General features: G+C 45.9%; 1 long non-coding RNA gene across 1 annotated transcript; it reads right to left on the bottom strand.

Moving 5' to 3' along the window:
* Window positions 1–4,740: 4,740 nt before the first annotated feature.
* Window positions 4,741–6,791, bottom strand: LOC123081992 (uncharacterized). The gene is made up of 3 exons (XR_006438894.1): window positions 6,537–6,791; window positions 6,208–6,461; window positions 4,741–4,937 (listed from the first exon to the last, which is right to left on the bottom strand). It is a non-coding gene; the product is annotated as an uncharacterized lncRNA (long non-coding RNA).
* Window positions 6,792–18,825: the final 12,034 nt, after the last annotated feature.

Raw genomic sequence — 18,825 nt, forward strand, 5'->3', positions numbered from 1 at the left:
TTAATCCAGTGTCTTCTGCACTTGTGCAACCCGTCAAAGGTTCTTGTCTTGAGACCATGCAACACGTCATCATTTATCTGTTGTGCTTGCCCATTGCTTCTTGGATGAGCAACAGAGGCAAAGCAAACCTTGACCCCAAGGCCCTGGATGTATGAAGGTGCGGCTCATGAACTGTGTGCCATTGTCGTTGATGATTCTATTTGGAATCCCAAAACGGCAAACCAAGCCCTTAAAGAACTTGACGGTTGACTGTGTTGTCACCTTCCTCACTGGCTCCACCTCAGGCCACTTCGCGAACTTGTCGATGGCGATATACAAAAACTCAAAGCCCCCGGTAGCACTACAAAAAAAGACACATCCGTGACATTTTGGCCCGAACGAAAACTTTTTCTATCACGGTTATGACATTTCTATGACGATAATTCTGACAAAACCCCATATCGTCATAGATGTGGTGGGCTCCTACTTCTATGACAAGAAATCATGACAGAAAATGGGCTTGTCATCTTGGGTGGATCGGGGATGCACCTTCATGACATTCTTTGGGCTGTCCATGACGGAAAACATTGTGGTAGAAGCGAAGGCAAGGAAAATTTCAGGGAGTTCCTGGTTATGGTGGGTGGTCGGGGCTGAGCGATGCACAGAGGTTTGCACGTTTCTCTCATACACGTACAAGCATGTGTGTGAGGAGTTGGGCTCTAACTGAACCCGAGCGAGGCATTCTCTTACTGAACCCGAGCGATGGCACTAGCTACGTTACTGAGCTCGAGCAATCGATCTCTTGGCTGTTATGTGAACCTGAGCGATTCCTTCGCTACTGCTGCTAACCGAGGCTGATTGAACCTGCCTCTTGATGAACAGTGACCGTTGTTGGGTGTTGGATGAACAATTCCTGGTGGGGGTTGGATGAACAGGACCCCGTGGTAGTAGGAACTGTTACTAAATTGAATACACGCGGATCACTATTTTCGTTTAAAGTTCAAGTAAAAATAAAACTTGATCATTAACGTGCCACCGCTTCCAGGTCGCACTATCAAATCACCGAGTCCAGGACGCACTATGTACTGTGTCATTCACGTGTGGTCCTCGGTCCTCCATCAAGTTGAAAACTAGACTAGTCAAAATGTCAATTGAGATGCCTCTTTGTAAACAAATGCACTCCTAGCTTCAAAAAAATGTGCTCCTTCATGTAGCCGCGCGTGGGTGTGAGAGAACTAGTGCGTGCATGCACTACCTCTCTTCGTGAGGGTACAATATACTATGCCCAAAGAACATTCACCACAAGAGTAACAGTATAAGTGTGTGACATGTGAGTTAAAATAAAAGGCGTGCGACATCTTTTATTTTTTATAAGTTCTGAGAGTAGGGTGTGAAGAGCACATTTGTGTGTGAGATCTACCTACAGATAGATGGTGGGTCCGAGAGGTCTCGGGAGAGTCATGACTTGAGAGGTTGCGTGTGCGCGTGAGAGAGAGGGGGCACGTATCAGTGCAATGCATGTGTCCATAAGTCATATCTGACAAACGTTCGCCACAAGCCGTCTCCTGACGAACGCCGAAAGAACTATTAGATCGACATCCGACAGTGATAGTATTGCCATGGAATTTAACAAAATAGCCACTCCTCCGACACACAAATGTTCCATGTGAGTGTTAGCAACTTCCGTATGCTCCTCCCTCCGTTCCAAAATGTAGTGCATATAGCTTTATTGAAAATTCAAACCTTGGAAACTTTTACTGAGTTTTTGTATACCAAAATGCACATATAGAATACCAAGTATATATAATTTCATTCATCTTCGAGAGGTAGCTATAAACATGGGGGAGGAGTGTACAAAGAAAGAACGTCGTATCACCTGCAGCAATTTCAACCATCCTTTAGTGTGGAGGAATATCATAGGAAATCTATATGATATGATTTTTATAATACTTTTTCCTTTAGAGCCAATTGGTTCATAGGAATAGATTCATATACCGCACATTTCAAAGGAAAATAAAATGATATGATTTTTATAGCTTTAGAGCCACTTGGTTGATATGATTGGATTCATATATCCCACAATTTCAAAAGAAAATAAACATTAGCCTAGGTTCAATAGAAAAGTTCCTACGATGTGTACCAAATGACATCTCTTTTCCAATCACTCCTCATAGGAATTGAGATACATGCCATCTCTAGATTCAATAGAAAAGTTCCTATGATGTGCACCACATGACATATGTTTTCCAATCCCTACTCATAGGAATTGAGATACATGTCATCTGTTTCCCTACAACTTCCATATATACACCTTCTATTCCTAAATAACTAGTACAACCCACTAGCTTTTTCCCGGACATGCAGCTATGGCACATGAACACGTCATGCATGCAAGTCATAAATCACATTGTTTTTGTACTCTATACATGCAAGCACCACATCATCAATTCGTGCATGTTACTCATAAATTATTTCTTGCATTAGATTTTGTATTGACAACATATGTGTTGGTCATGTGCACACATATGTAGTTCATATTCACATTTTTGTTAGAAATGTCATTCTTTTAACTGCAATTCATTTTTTCTCTCTGTATTACATTTTAATTTTAAGCATACATTCGCTTCCCATTAGTTATAGATGTTTTGGGAGGAACTTTTATGCATTATTTTGAGTTGCGAATTTCACGCGGCCACGGATATGTCAAAATGTGGGGCCCATGCGTCATTGCCTTTTGGTCGAACCTATGTCCACAGTTTTTTGTATGTATATCTCCACTGCTCCCCGAACCCAAAATACTGCCTCATTCCCATAAAACCGAGCGGCCCACCCATATTAAGGCGTCGACTCGAACTCAATCCCTCTCCCATTTACTATGGCATGAGCCCCGCACGCCGTAGTGCTCCTAGAAACCCTAACCGCCGCATGCATCATCGGTTTTCTTCAAGAGGACGAGGGAGAAGCGGATTCTTAGTGGAGGCTCCAACCCTAGGCCACCCTAGGTAGTTGCCGCACGCACCATTTGGTTTTCTTTTTTCTTTATGCTCTTGCGCTCTAGAGTGAAATGATGGTTGCTTCGTCCATCCAGCTTAATGCGAGAAAGGTGGAGCTTTGTGATTTGACCCCTCATCGCTCATTTACTACTACTGTGGCGCTACGACCGGAGTGCCTCCAAGTCCAACCGTGGACACGAACTGTAATTTAGTGCATCGGATGTGGAACAAGACGGTGGATGAGCCACATGTCGGCCAAAGGGGTCCTGTAAGTGTGTCACCATTTCCTGTGCGGACTGACCCTGCTGAGTTGCTATGCCAATGCAACAGGAGTAGCCTACCACTTGGTTTTGCACCTTGGTGAATCTCGACTATATTGATATAAAAAGATGGTATCTAGATTAGTAAAAATGACGTCATTTTACCGAGCGATGGGCGGGGAAGCATGTCCTGTCATGCGGTCCCACGTGTCATGATGTACCAAGGCGATGTGCATCCCTCTTAAGGCAGAACAATGACAGAAGCAATACGTGGTTTTGATGAAGGAGATGATAGAGAAGCGGATTCAGCGAAGTGTGAAATAATGGTTGCTTCATCCGTCCGTGGGAAAGGTGCGGCTTTATGATTTGACATGTCATTGCTCATTACTACTACTTGGGCGCTATGACTAGGGTGTGTCCCCTGCTGTTCTACACTGTTATTTGGTGCATGACATGTCAACCCGGTTGCTATATGCCCCACATGTCGGCAAGAGGACACTACAAAAAAAGACACATCTGTGACATTTTGGGTCGAACGAATTTTTTTCTTGTCATGCTTATGACACTTCTATGACAATAATTATGACAAAACACGATATCATCATAGATGTGGTGGGCTCCTACTTCTATGACAAAAAATCATGACAGAAAATGGTCTTTTGTCCTGGGCGGGCCGGAGACGCAGCTGCATGACATTATTTGTGCCGTCCATGATGGAAAAAACGTGGTAGAAGCGAGGGGACGAAAATATCAGGGAGTTCTCGGTTACGGTGGGTGATGACCCATAAGTATAGGGGATCTATCGTAGTCCTTTCGATAAGTAAGAGTGTCGAACCCAACAAGGAGCAGAAGGAAATGACAAGGGCTTTTCAGCAAGGTATTCTCTACAAGCACTGAAATTATCAGTAACAGATAGTTTTGTGATAAGATAAATCGTAACGGGTAACAAGTATTAAAAGCAAACAAGGTGCAGCAAGGTGGCCCAATCCTTTTTGTAGCAAAGGACGAACTCTTATATAAAGCAAAGCGCTCCCGAGGACACATGGGAATTGTTGTCAAGTTAGTTTTCATCATGCTCATATGATTCGCGTTCGTTACTTTGATAATTTGATATGTGGGTGGACCGGTGCTTGGGTGCTGCCCTTCCATGGACAAGCCTCCCACTTATGATTAACCCCTCTCGCAAGAATCCGCAACTATCAAAGAAGAATTAAGGTAAACCTAACCATAGCATGAAACATATGGATCCAAATCAGCCCCTTACGAAGCAACCCATTAACTAGGGTTTAAGCTTCTGTCACTCTAGCAACTCATCATCTACTTATTACTTCCCAATGCCTTCCCCTAGTCCCAAACAATGGTGAAGTGTCATGTAGTCGACGTTCACATAACACCACAAGAGGAAAGACTTGTAACGACCCAAACCTGATAAGATTCGATGTCTCTGTGCTCACTGTGCTAGTCCCTGGATCGACTCGCTAGCACACACAGTACATATGAATATCAAATAACAAGTGCATCATTTACTATAACGTATGATCCAGAATTCACAAAGTATTACAAACTGAGTAGTACATAGCTAACTTTATTCAATAATAACAGCGGAAAGGTAGCATAATAAACGATGAGTCCATCAATGCCCACTAGAGAACATGTTGAGTGAAGACTCGCGACCCTACTGTATCTCACTGATCACCTGAATATCCTGCAACATGATAAGTTGCAGCCACAAAGGGTCAATACATTGAATGTATTGGCAAATCACACAATATGATATAGCAAACCTACATCCACAAAGCAATGTATGACAAACAAAACACACAAGTTAGTTTGGAGAATAATGTCTTCACCTACCTCCACTACCTGAACTCACAACCGTCTCTAATTTACTCGCCCAAGATAACCCAAAGATTCTAAATAAACATTACAAGAACTTTAAAAGTATCTCTCAAGTGCGCTCTGTCAGTGGCGCATTCTCTAGGAACAATAGAGCGCTCTGCCAAGGACGTATTCACTTGATTTAAGTTCCAAAAACTATACCTCGCCTCAAGTGCTCTGTTAATGGCGCATTCTCTAGGGACAATAGAGCGCTCTGCCAGTGACGCATTCACCTGGTTAACAATCCCAAGCCTATGGCTATAAACACTGACCACTTTCATGGATCACTCGACACATGCCCACGTCTACCATAGCAAGTTGATTCACACCATCACATAATACAATCAATAACAAAACATGACAACACGGGATACACATATCACGCCAAACATATATCATAGCATAAAACCACACATGCATAGTAGAATATAGGATTAACTATAATCAAAAGTGCAAACTTGCCTTGAAAGGTGCTGAAGTACTCTAGAGCTTAATTACTATCCGCTTCACACTCCGGACAAACTATACAACAACGAAGGCGCCGATAAATAAACCGTATTCAACATAACACCACAATAAAGTCAACATCAAGGAATTCAAATAAAACTTAATTAACATAAATATCAGTAGGTATATATTACCTACGTGCTAGTAGGATCACAATGCAAAAAGAATCAACTAATTTGGATCAACGGTTTAAACGATATGGCCTCCGGAAGTTTGAATTCAAATTTGAGAAAATTCAAATTTAAACAGTGCAAAAATGTGAAATTTTAGATCTAAAATATTCTCCTGGTCTCTGTGAGTACACAGGAAAAAGGATCGGTGAATTTGGAGTTACAGACTAAAAGATATACCTAAAAGAAAATTTGGTATGGAATCTGCAAAGAAAAATTATGCCATAATAGCGTTCTGGGAAGAACTGCCGCGGCTGCTGTGGCATTGCCACGTGGCTCGATGTGCATGGCTGGAAGCTGTCCGCTGTTTTGGCTAACGGACGAACGGCCGCTAAATAGTGCATACCGGTTCAAATAAAAAAATAGAACATATCTAATCGAGACCGTCGGAGAGAGATCGGACGGATGGGGATTGCTCACCGGAGAAGAACAAGGGTAGGCGGTCACCGGACTTGGAGAAGAATGATGCGGGGCGGCTCGGTGGTGACGACGGCAGCGGCTACAAGGATATCAGGACCTCTGGGAAGGCAGGACAAGGTGCCGCAGGCGTATGTGAACTCGAACACGTCCGGAGGGATGACTGGGGCTTTCTCCCGCGACGGTGGTGACTGCCTGGAACGGCGGCGTTGGAGGCGACCTTCAGTTGAGGTCGTGGGCGTCGCTACACTGCTTCCCTGCGCAAACAAATAGATGAGGGGGATGGAGGAGACCAAGTCAAACAGAACAGAGGGGAGGGGAGGTTCAGGGACCCTTTGTCGATGACGGAAACGGCGATTGCGGAGGTCAAGAGCGGCGGCACTCCGGCGAGATTGGGGCGCTGTTCTAGGGCACGGGAGCGATGGATTTTTACAAAAATCGGAAGAGAACGAGGTGTTGGATATTTATATGGAGTCTCGTATCCTACAGGGGCCAAGTGTCGATCGAAGTGGACGAGGATTTGGGATTGGATTCAGTGTCCAGGAAGAACACGGGAAGGAGAGAGATTTTTCTTTTTGAGGGAAATAGCCAAGCTTTATTCATCAAAAACCACATGAAGTGGGATACAGTTCAGGTCGTGGGGTTGGCCAAACCAGACGTGGCGCCCCGGACCCAGATAAAGTGAATGCCTGGCTAACTTATGAGCTTCTAAATTGTTCAAACGACCTTCGAAACAAAAATTACAAAGAAAAGATAAATGTTGGACTCTGATCTCCTTGATGATGGCTCCATAGGGCCCACAGCTATCATTATGTATAGCGTTGACCACCTCCTTAGCATCAGATGAAATGACAAATTGGTTGACATGGAGGTCGGCTGCGAGTGCCAATCCTTCTCGGCATGCCATTGCCTCGAGCGTCGCTAGATCATCCACACCTCTGATTACGAGAGCCGAACTTCCGAGGAACTTTTCGATGTTATCTCTGCATACTGCTACAGCTGTCCCCCTGCTTCCTTTTCTACACCCCGCATCAACATTGATTTTTGCATAGCCTGCAGGGGGTGCTTTTGGTTTCCTCCCGCCCATAGTTGCAACCCTGGGCTGGGTACGAGCCTGCTCCTGTCCGCCATTGATCACCTCAAGCTCATTGATGTACCTATCAACAAAAGACATGATCGCATGTGGGCTCTGGAAGATGCCTTCATGGATAGCCTTCCGCCTTGCTGCCCAGATAGCCCATAAGGTCACTGAAATCTTGACAAATTCAGCATGAGATAACAGCTCCATTAAGGTGAACAGCCAATGTTTGGCCTTTGGCTCCGTTGTTGCTGCCATCTTTTGCAGAAGGTCCCCTTCCACTAATGCCCAAGTGCACCTGGCCATTGTACAATCAAGAAGTGAATGTCTCCAGGAGTCGAGAGCCCCGCAAAGGCTGCATGAATTTGATTGTGCCATATGTCTTCGCGCCCTGACATCATTCGTTGGGATTGATTGCTTTGAAAGTCTCCATAAGAACATCCTCACCTTTCCTGGTACTCTAGTTTTCCACAAGCTCTTCCAAGATCTTTCCTTCGTCGGCGCGCTTGAACCCGAGTGGTTCTCCAGCCAGGCTTCTCTTCGAGCTTTAGTGGCGACGAGCATGCGATAAGCCGACCTGACCGAGAATAGGCCATTCTTTTCATATTGCCAGCTCCAAAAATCTGGGATGTTGCGGGTGCACAAGGGGATTCGAAGAATGACCTGAGTGTCCATCGGCATGAATACAGATTGCACTTTTTCTCTGTCCCAACATGCTAATGTATTATCTACGAGCTCGGACACAAGCAACGGAGGGTTTTGGGAAATACAACCATAAGGTTTCATCATCTCCCCTCTAGGCAGCCAGTTATCCTCCCAAATCCTTGTCATTTCTCCATTACCGATGCGCTTTATTAAGCCAACTTTCAGCGTATCCCGACCCTCTATAATGGCTCTCCAAATCTGGCTAGGATGATTCCCCAGAGGAGCTTCCAAAATCGAAGTATTCGGGTAATATATGCTCTTTAAAATGCGCGCGCTGAGGGATTCCAGCACCTGCAATAGTCTCCAGGCCTGCTTTGCTAACATAGCCAGATTAAATAGCTCAAAATCCTTGAAACCAAGTCCACCCATGCCTTTTGGTTTGGTCATCGCTTCCCATGACACCCAATGTGGTTTGCGCTTACCTTCTTTGCTCCCCCACCAAAATCTCCGGATCAACATATTTAAGTGTTCACATAGGCCTCGTGGTAGTTTGGAACAGGACATAGAGAAGACCGGGACTGCTTGAGCAACAGCCTTTACTAGAACCTCCTTGCCTGCCGAAGACATCATGCTCTCGATCCACCCTTGAACTTTGCTCCAGAGGCGGTCCTTCAAGTATTTGAAAGCACCATTTTTTGATGAGCCTATGTCCGAGGGCATACCTAAATATTTCTCATTTAGAGTCTCATTTGGAACTTGCATCACCGTCTTAACCGCAGTCCGAGTACTATCAGGGACCCCCTTGCTGAAATAAACCAATGACTTGCTGTAGTTAATACGCGGGCCTGACGCCAAGCAATACCTGTCCAGTACCAGGTTCACCTCGGTAGCACCCATACTATTTGCCTTGAAGAACAGCAGGCTATCATCTGCGAATAATAAATGATTCGCCTTTGGTGCCGAAGGCGCCACTTGTAAACCACTCATGTTGGATGACTCACTTCTTGATTTTAACAGGCACGAAAGGCCCTCTGCTGCTAACAAGAACAAGTATGGAGATATCAGGTCCCCTTGTCTGATTCCTCGTGTTGGTGTAAACTCCTCCAGCCTCTTCCCATTGAACTGGACTAGAAAGGTGACTGAAGATACCAGCCCCATAATAATCTGTACCCATGTTTGAGAAAAACCAAGTCTCAGCATGATTGATTGCAAGTACTCCCACTCGACTCTATCATAAGCTTTCATCATGTCTAGTTTCAGAGCACACGACTGATGTTTCTTTGCTTTATTCCTCTTCATAAAATGCAAGCACTCGTAAGCAGTCACAATGTTGTCAGTAATCAACCTTCCTGGGATGAAAGTTGACTGCTCCTCTGAAATAATTTCAGGTAAAATGATTTTCAGTCGGTTAGCTATTACCTTGGATGCAAGTTTGTAGAGGATGTTGCAGAGGCTAATGGGCCGAAACTGAGACAACAATGTGGGATTTTTCACCTTTGGGATCAAGACAAGCACCGTCTCATTTATACTTCTTGCTGACTCCCTCCCTTCCACAATGTCAAGCACTGCTTTGGTTACATCCTCCCCACAAATATCCCAATGACGTTGGAAAAAGTGGGCTGGGAATCCATCCGGGCCCGGAGCTTTTGTAGGAAACATTTGGAAGAGGGCTTTTTTAACTTCGGCTTGGGTGTAGGGCTCATTCAGCATATCACTCATCCCCTGCGTAACTTTGCAGGGCACTGTTGAGAGGACACTCTCGATATCCTGCACCCCCCAGAAGTGTACAAATCCTTATAAAAAGCGGTGGTCATTTCTTCCATCTCCTCTATATCCTCAGTGATCTGGCCCGACTCCTTCTGTAGTGCCTTGATTAGATTTTTCCATCTCCTTCTACTCGCACGTAAGTGAAAGAAGTGCGTATTTTTATCTCCATGCATCAACCACTCGAGACGTGCCCTCTGTCGCCATAAATTTCTTCACGGTGATATAGTTCAACCAGGTTTTCTGTTATTTTCAACTCCAAATGATTAGGACCGGATCTACCTGGAAGACCGCGCAACTCCTGTAGCTGGCGCTGCAACTGTGCAATCTGTCGTCTGACATTTCTGAAGTGCTCACGATCCTAGGATGACAGATCCCCCGACACATGCTGCAGTTTTTGTCGGACCCGCTCCAGCGGTCGGCCTTGTTCCAGGTTCTGTGGAGCCCACCCCTCGCCAATTATGTCCGCATGCATGGGATCTCGCTCCCAGCACATCTCATACCTGAAGTGCCTCGGTTCTCGTGCACCTGCATGCATCATGTTGAGCTGAAGAAAGATTGGTATATGATCTGAAGAAGCGGCATGTTTATGTTCTAAAGATGCCCTTGGAAAGGCCAGCGACCATGCCGGGTTTGCGACACACCTATCCAGTCGTACTCTGGTGTAGGTACCACCTGTCACTTTTTTCTCAAAGGTCCAGTTGATCCCCTTGTATCCTATATCTGACAAGCCACACGTGTCAAGTGCATCTCTGAACGCGTCCATCTGCGCCTGACTTCTGTTTGCTACTCCATCATGCTCGTGTGAGTGTAGCACCTCGTTGAAATCACCCATTACCAGCCATGGCAGATCATTAGCACCAACTATACTGTGAAACATGTCCCAAGTTTTGTATCTCTCCGCTGTTTGGGCCTCTCCATAGACAAAGGTGACCCTTGATTTTACATGAGCCAAATCATCAATAACAACATTAATATGATACTTAGAGTAGCCATCAACCACTAGCTTTATTTCATCATTCCAAAAAACACCGAGTCCACCACTTCTACCAGAACTATTGACTGCAAAACTATTTGTAAAGCCTAATGAGCCTGCTAAATTCTCTACACGAGAGCCCTCTATCTGAGTTTCGACAATGCATAAAACAGAGGGGCCAAGTTGCCTCGTTAGATCACGAAGCGCTCGAACTGTCGCGGGTTTGCCAGCCCCGCGATAGTTCCAACATAGTAGACTCATTGCGCATGGCGTGACTCCCCGTGGGAGCCCGCCAAACGCGCATCATTGTTGAGAGACAACACTAAGCTCTTAACCATAGCATTATCTGCAGCAGGAAGTGACAATTTTTTCCTCTTGGGTTCCTTCTTTGAAGGAGAGCTCGCAGGTGCATCTTGGTTATGCTCCAAGAGCAAAGGATTGCTTGGTTGGGCATTAGGCAATGAACCCGCAAGGCTTGAGTCCGGTGCCATCGAAGAAGCCCTCTTTCTATTGTTCTCAACGTCATCCATGGCCACATCTCCCCTCAAACTTTCTGGATCCTCCTGCTCAGTCCACATCTCATTGCTCCTCTGAGACGGACCACGGCCTCGACCGCGTCCACGCCCCGATCTGCCACGTCCTCTTCTTTCTCCCGGTCCCCATCCCAGTCCTCTAAACCATGATGCCCGAAGATTCTTAAAGACTAGAGCCTCAGGAGGATGAACACCGTCGCCATGCTCCTTGAATTGATGACCAAGGTGGCCACAGACAGCACACCAGTCAAGTAAGCGCTCGTATTTTACCAGGAATATTTTCCTTTTACCTTCTTTCACCACCGAGACTGCATTTTTAGAGGCCAATGGACATTGATCTTGACCCTGACCCGGACAAAATTACCTTCAAAGTCATGTGACTTCGGTTCAGCGTATATGTACTGCCCAATCTTCCCTGCTAGAGCTTTGATCATCGGGAAGTAACCATCAGGAAAGTCGTGGATTTGAGCCCATATATCCAGCATGTCCAAATTAACTTCTGATGGTTTAGTGAACCTATCATACTCTGTCAGTACCAGCGCGTTCCCTTTGAAGGTCCACGGTCCCTCCATCATGACGCGTTCCCAATCGCCGAGGCAAGCAAATTGCAATGTGTGCAGGTTTTCTTCAAGCGGGCGGATCTTTACGTCATGCGCCAGATCTTAGGCAGCCCTCATATTGCGGTAGAACCAATATTGGCTGTAACTAACAGGACGGGAAGGAGAGAGATGACAGGCGGGACCCAGAGTCAGCGGCAAAGAGGTGAGAAAAAACAATTGAGAAAGGCTGCGGGGTGGGCTAAGGTCTGCAGAAATGGGCTGGCCTGTTAGCGGCGGCTGCTGCGCTGCTGCTTAGCGCGCGCGGGGGCGAGGGATAGCTGGGCCACTGTGCGCCGAGAGCCTGATGCACAGTAAAACCTAGGAAGTAACATTTATATTTATACTATATGTAGAACATGCATTTTACTAAAACAAAATATCTAGTGACATCCAAAACAAAATACACAACATACAGTAAAATATTATTACTACTATAAAATATTGTGAACATTTTTAAAACACAAATGCACTAAAATAAATCCATTTAATGCGATACAAGAATATAAATAATATGATAACAACTATAAAATAATTTTGAGATACTACCAAGCCAAAATAATTTAGGTCGACAGCAGAATATATTCTTAGCATTTTCCAAATATAATTAATAGGGGAGAAGTCATATTATCTCCACTCCAAATACTTTGCCTTATTGGAAAACACTTTGAATATTCAGAAAATTCAAATATGCATAGAAATCATGATGACAAAGAATGATCCTATTAGCACACCAAATTTTAAAAATTTGGGATGTTACAAGCCAACATACATCTCATCAAAATATCGAACGAATACGAAATTCACATGATTACTTATAACAAGACATCTCCCATGTCCTCAGGAACAAACGTAACTACTCACAAAGCATATTTAGAATCAAGATCAGAGGAGTATTAATTATCATTAAGGATCTGAAAATATAATCTTCCACCAGATAAACCAACTAGCATCAACTACAAGGAGTAATCAACACTACTAGCAACCCACAGGTACCACTCTGAGGATTTGAGACAGAGATCGGATACAAGAGATGAACTAGGGTTTGGAGAGGAGACGGTGCTGGTGAAGATGTTGATGGAGATTGACCCCCTCTCGGAGGGAAGTTTCCCCAGTAGAACAGCTCCGCCGGAGCCCTAGATTAGTTCTGCCCAAGTTCTGTCTCGAGACGGCGGCACTTAGCCCCGAAAGCTTCCTAATTAAATTTTTCCAGGTCAAAACACACCTTATAGAAGAAGATGGGCATCAGGGGCCTACCAGGGGGCCCACAAGGACGAGGGCGCGCCTAGGGGCGTAGGGCGCGCCCTCCACCCTTGTGGCTGGCTGGTGGCCCCCTCTAATATTTTCTTTGCCCAATATTTTTATATATTCCAAAACCATTCTCCATGAAGTTTCAAGACTTTTAGAGTTGCGCAGAATAGGGCTCTAATATTTGATCCTTTTCTAGTCCAGAATTCCAGTTGCTGGTATTCTCCCCCTTCATGTAAACCTTATATATATCCGGATCTCTCCAACATATAGTGCTTGCCAAAGGAAAAAGTGTAAAAAGGAAAGGTGATGATCACCATGACTCTTGTATAAGGGAAGAAGATAAAATTAAAAGATAGGCCCTTCGAAGAGGGAAGTAGAGGTTGTCATGCACTTTTATGGTTGGATGCACAAAATCTTAATGCAAAAGAACGTCACTTTATATTGCCGCTTGTGATAACAGACCTTTATTATGCAGTCTGTCGCTTTTATCTCTTCCATATCACAAGTTCGTATACAACTTATTTTCTTCACACTAATAGATCATACATATTTAGAGAGCAATTTTTATTGCTTGCACCGATGACAACTTACTTGAAGGATCTTACTCAATCCATAGGTAGGTATGGTGAACTCTCATGGCAAAACTGGGTTTAAGGATGTTTGGAAGCACAAGTAGTATATCTACTTGGTGCAAAGAATTTGGCTAGCATGAGAGGGAAAGGCAAGCCACCATGTTGGATGATCCATGACAATATAACTTCTATTCGGATATAAGAAAACATAACCTATTATGTTGTCTTGCTTGCCAACATCAACTTTTTAGCATGCCATATTTTAATGAGTTCTCACAATTACAAAAGATGTCCAAGATAGTATATTTACATGTTACTATTGCAGGATGGTCCAAACGCGACACTACGATCAAAGACCCTTCGACGAAACTGTGTGCAATGCCATAATTGCAAACGATGGTGTAAAAGAACTGTCAAAAAAGGTGCAAAATGTTTGCGATGGTGGGACTATCAAACATGGTTTAGATTTTAGTTGCGTGTGCGATGCAGGGCATACAGTTCAGCTCAATGAACTGTTTGCGATGAGGAGGAAAAAATAAATGGGCAGCCTGATGAAGGCGTGGGCGATATAGAGCATATGGTTCACTCGGATGAACTGTTTGTGATTAGACATCACAAAAGAAACGGTCAGCCAGATCAAGGTGTGTGTGACACGTGGCAAACAGGTCCGTAATCAGAAATGTGTGCGAAGACCAATAATAACACAGACGATTGCTGCTAATAAGTCGTGTGATTTGCTCTGCCTACAGTAGAATAACATCCAATTACATAAGTGACTATACAGATCATTCGCACACACCTCAATAAACAATTGCGTGCATTCTAAAGTAGGAGAAACAGTCATCTAGTCATCTACTTCTTGTGACGCTCTCGCCACTGCTATGTGGCTCGATCCCTTGTTTGGGTCAAGAAGAAGACAGTTCCTCGTGTCAACAATCCGTCTGTACATATCGTAGCTTGTGTACACGTCCATGGCCGGGTAGTTGACATGTTGTTCATCCAGTCTCTTATGTCACACACTGTGCCAGGCGTTCATGTCCTTATTGCTCTCATTCCTCATCTTCATGTAGTAGGGGTCGATGATGGCTGAGGCGAGGTCAACCAGGGAGTTCAGTTTGTTTTTGTCGCTGCCTCAGACCTTGTAGTGGCTTTGGATGTTGACAAGATTCAGGCATTTCAAGTCCGAAACCTTGAGCACTTTTAGATCGTTGGTGGTGTCCACCGTAGCGAAACTATAGTCGGAGCTGTTGATAAACCCGGAGAAACGCTCGCAAGGCCTTGTGGCAAGGTGGTAGTGGTAGACGAGGACATCATGTCGCATGCACAACTGGGCGAAAGGAAACCTTCTGATCGTGCCCTGCACGACCACTGGTGTACTCGAGGTCGAAGCCGACCACTCGGTACTTGTCCTCAGCAAGGAACTACTCAATTGTTTGGATGGAGCTCTCCACCGAGACCGGATCGTTCGTGTACACCACCGAGAGGGCCTTCCTCCTCACGTGGGTGTCCACTACGTGATGCGTGGTGAACTGCCCGCCGTTGTCATCGTCGGCCGCTGCGAGCGCCATTGGACCGTTGGATGTCCTCTCTGTATGTGTCCTCGTGGGTGTGCTTATTTTGTCGTGTGAGATGAGAGATGAAGGTAAATGGCCATAGGAATAAAAGGGGGCCGTGCGGCGTGGATTCTCGACGCGTCCGCATGGCAATATTTGCAGCAGGTAACCGCATCGTCGCGCCGCGCCCGGCACAACCACTTGCACACTGTAACGCCCCAAGGCCGAAGCTTCAGATACCTTCCTTGGGTTCCGAGTTTCGTTGGTGTTTCGTTTGTTTCGTTGCATTCATCATTGCATCATGTGCATTGCATCATGTCATCATGCAACCCGTTTTAAAAACTCAACTAAATTAAATGGCATGGATCTCCGATTCCATTTAAATTGAGGGAAGAGTGACTTCTCTTTATAACATATCCTCCCGATAGTAGGGAGCTATATTCAATATTTCTTTAATTTTAAATTCACCATAACACACTTGCAAAAATCCTAATGCCTTTGTTATCACAACCCTTGGCCTCGAACTTAGTCCGTAGATTCTTTCGTCATTTTCCGGAGCTCCACCAAAAATCCGAACATTTTTGGACACTTCTATAACCAAGCCCTAGTTCTAACCCTTTTGAATTAAATTCAAACGAGTTTGAATTACATCTTTCAATCTTGCCTCTCCTATTTTTCGTGGACCGTGCACAGTTTTACGAGTCCGTGAAAATTATTCCCATGCCCAGATTCCACCCCTACCTTCTCTTTCTTTTCTCCCTTTTTCTTCTGTTTTGTTTTAATATGGAAAAGAGTAAGAGAGGAATGAGAGAGAGGAGTTCAGCTTAGTCCAGCCGGCCCAGTCCCTAGGCCCAACTCCTGCGGCCTGACCTAGCCGGCCCAAGAGGCCTGCCCGATCTCCTCGTTCCCCCCTGCTCGCTAGCCTTTTCCTCGATCCCCTCCTCCCTGTCTTCCTTCTCGCACCGCCAGAGAGAGAGGGACCGACAACGCCAGGGTGCCCGATCCCCCATCTCCCGATTTCTCGCTCTCTCCTTCCTCGCACTTGCCTCCCCTTGCGCCGCTCTCTCCCCTCTATCCTCCTTCCGCCGCCACGCACCCACACAGAGAGGAGCAAGAGCTCCTCATGCCCGCTCCTCGCGTGCCGCGCCCTCAAGCTCCCTAATCCGCCGCCCCTGCTATGGCCGCCGCTCCGGTCAAGTTCCTCGCCGGATCCGGCGACCTCCGCCTTGAACCCGCCGTCTCCGTCCTGATTCGTGCCTTCTCCGTCCACGCCCTCCTCCACCAGCAGCGTCGCCGCCTCCGCCCGGTTCCTCTCACGTCGTCGCCCTGTTTCCCCCTGCTTCGAACGAGGAGGCGCGCTGCCGTGCGTTGAACCCTCCTCTGCCTCGCACGGAGTCCAGCTCCAGCAACGCCCGTGGACCATGAACCGCGCCAAGACCAGCGTCAAACCTCTGCTTCGTCCTGTACCGCGCCCAGTACCATGACCATCGCGTTCCGTTTCTTCACTGCCAAGGCCGGGAGAACGCCAAGTACCAGGATGACGACGACCTGTCAAGTTCATCTACGCGCGTGTACCACTACATCGGAGACCTTGGATGCACCAAGTTCCACTACCGCAAGTCAGACCCCGAACGATCGACGTCTCGTGGACCGTGTACAAATACCATCGCCTGAAGACGTTGGAGTCATCGAGTACCTCTCCGAAAACAAACATGCACAACTACCGTCGCAAAACGAGACCGTCAAAACCCGACCGACAAGTACCCCGACGACCCTGAACATATACGGTCATGTACAACTACCTTCTCTGAAGAACCGTGTAACGGGACCACCAAGTTCGTCTTCCGTCGTCTCCGAGATCGTCAAGTACCACTATGAGATGTGCAACTACTTCCACGACGAAACGAGAACAACTACCGCTGCTGAAGGCCATCAAGTGAACATCTACCGACGACGTGTACGACCTACTCTGTGAACATGTACCACTATGCTGCCCTAACGTCTACGGAACATGTACCACGACCATCGTTGAAGACCCCGTGGATGTCAAGTTTCATATCGCGACCCCGAACATCTACGGACATGCACGACTACCATTGCCCGAAGAACCGCGAGTCACAAGCGCCCTGAACAACTATCGTCGCCGTGGATCCGACAAGTTCACGAGTACGACTACTTCCCACGACTACCCTCGAGGACTTTGGTTCCATCAATTTCGATGACCACATGGGCACAACTACCGCCGCCGTGATTTTCGTCAAGACATCGTGTACCTCTACTTCCACTACCGCCCCGTTGATCACCGATGACCGATAGTACCACTACTTCCTCTACTTCCCTCGACGAACCCAAACCATCACGTTTGCACGCTTCGAAGGTATAACCGCCGAGGCAATGACACGTGGAACGAATTCATGTTGGGTGATGAATGAGTTGCACCCTATGTTTGCACCGTGCCCGAGTTGTCACTTGCTCGGTCCTCCTCTTCTGCCGCTAACCCGTGGGAACCCAGTAACCGGGATCACCCCACCATCCTTTGCACGCTCCCGCCACACTTTCTTTTGCACCGACGTCTCAATGAGTTGTCGGAACCGGAACGTTGTCGTGGCACCGTTTTTGTTATCGTTGTCGTGGCACCCCTTTTCTTTGCACCACGGTGACAAATGCTTCATAATGCTCTTGTCAACTTTTAATAAAAATTGCATAAACTTGTTCATGTCATCCGCATCATGATAACAACAATTAAAATGTTTAAATTGTTGTTTGCTTTAATTTGCTAAATGCATGTGAGGTTTTACCGGATGCGTTGTTTGTTATATCCGGCCCCATTTAAATTGCTTAGACTGTGTATTTTACTCATGTTTCACCTCTTGCCATGTTTAACAACATTTAATATTGAAAACTAAATAATTGATGTGGTGTTCCGTCAATATGCAACTCGTTGCATATTGAGCTCCACTTAACTTGTAGTTTTGTTTGTGCCCTTTGCCATGCCATGCATATTTAAACCGGACATGCATCATACTTGGTTGTGCATCATGCCATGTTGATGTGATGGTTGTTTACTATGTTGTGTGCTCCTTTCCAGTGTTGCTTCTTCGGGTTGGTTCCGATAACGTCGCGTTTGTGAGGAACCATTTGACTACGTCCATTTGTCTTCTTCATGGACTCATTCTTCTTCCTTGCGGGATTTCAGGCAAGATGACCATACCCTCGAAATCACTTCTATCTTTGCTTGCTAAATTGCTCGCTCTTTTGCTATGCCTATGCTACGATACCTACCACTTGCTTATCATGCCTCCCATATTGTTGAACCAAGCCTCTAACCCACCTTATCCTAGCAAACCGTTGTTTGGCTATATTACCGCTTTGCTCAGCCCCTCTTATAGCTTTGTTAGTTGCAGGTGAAGATGAAGTTTGTTCCTTGTTGGAACATGGAGATGTTGTTCCTTATTGGAACATGTTTACTTGTTGGGATATCACAATATCTCTTATTTAACTAATGCATCTATATACTTGGTAAAGGGTGGAAGGCTCGGCCTTATGCCTGGTGTTTTGTTCCACTCTTGCCGCCCTAGTTTCTGTCATATCGGTGTTATGTTCCCGGATTTTGCGTCCCTTACGCGGCTGGGTTATAATGGGAACCCCTTGAC

This window comes from Triticum aestivum, chromosome 4A, assembly GCF_018294505.1.
Source record: "Triticum aestivum cultivar Chinese Spring chromosome 4A, IWGSC CS RefSeq v2.1, whole genome shotgun sequence".
NCBI classification, from domain to species: Eukaryota; Viridiplantae; Streptophyta; class Magnoliopsida; order Poales; family Poaceae; genus Triticum; species Triticum aestivum.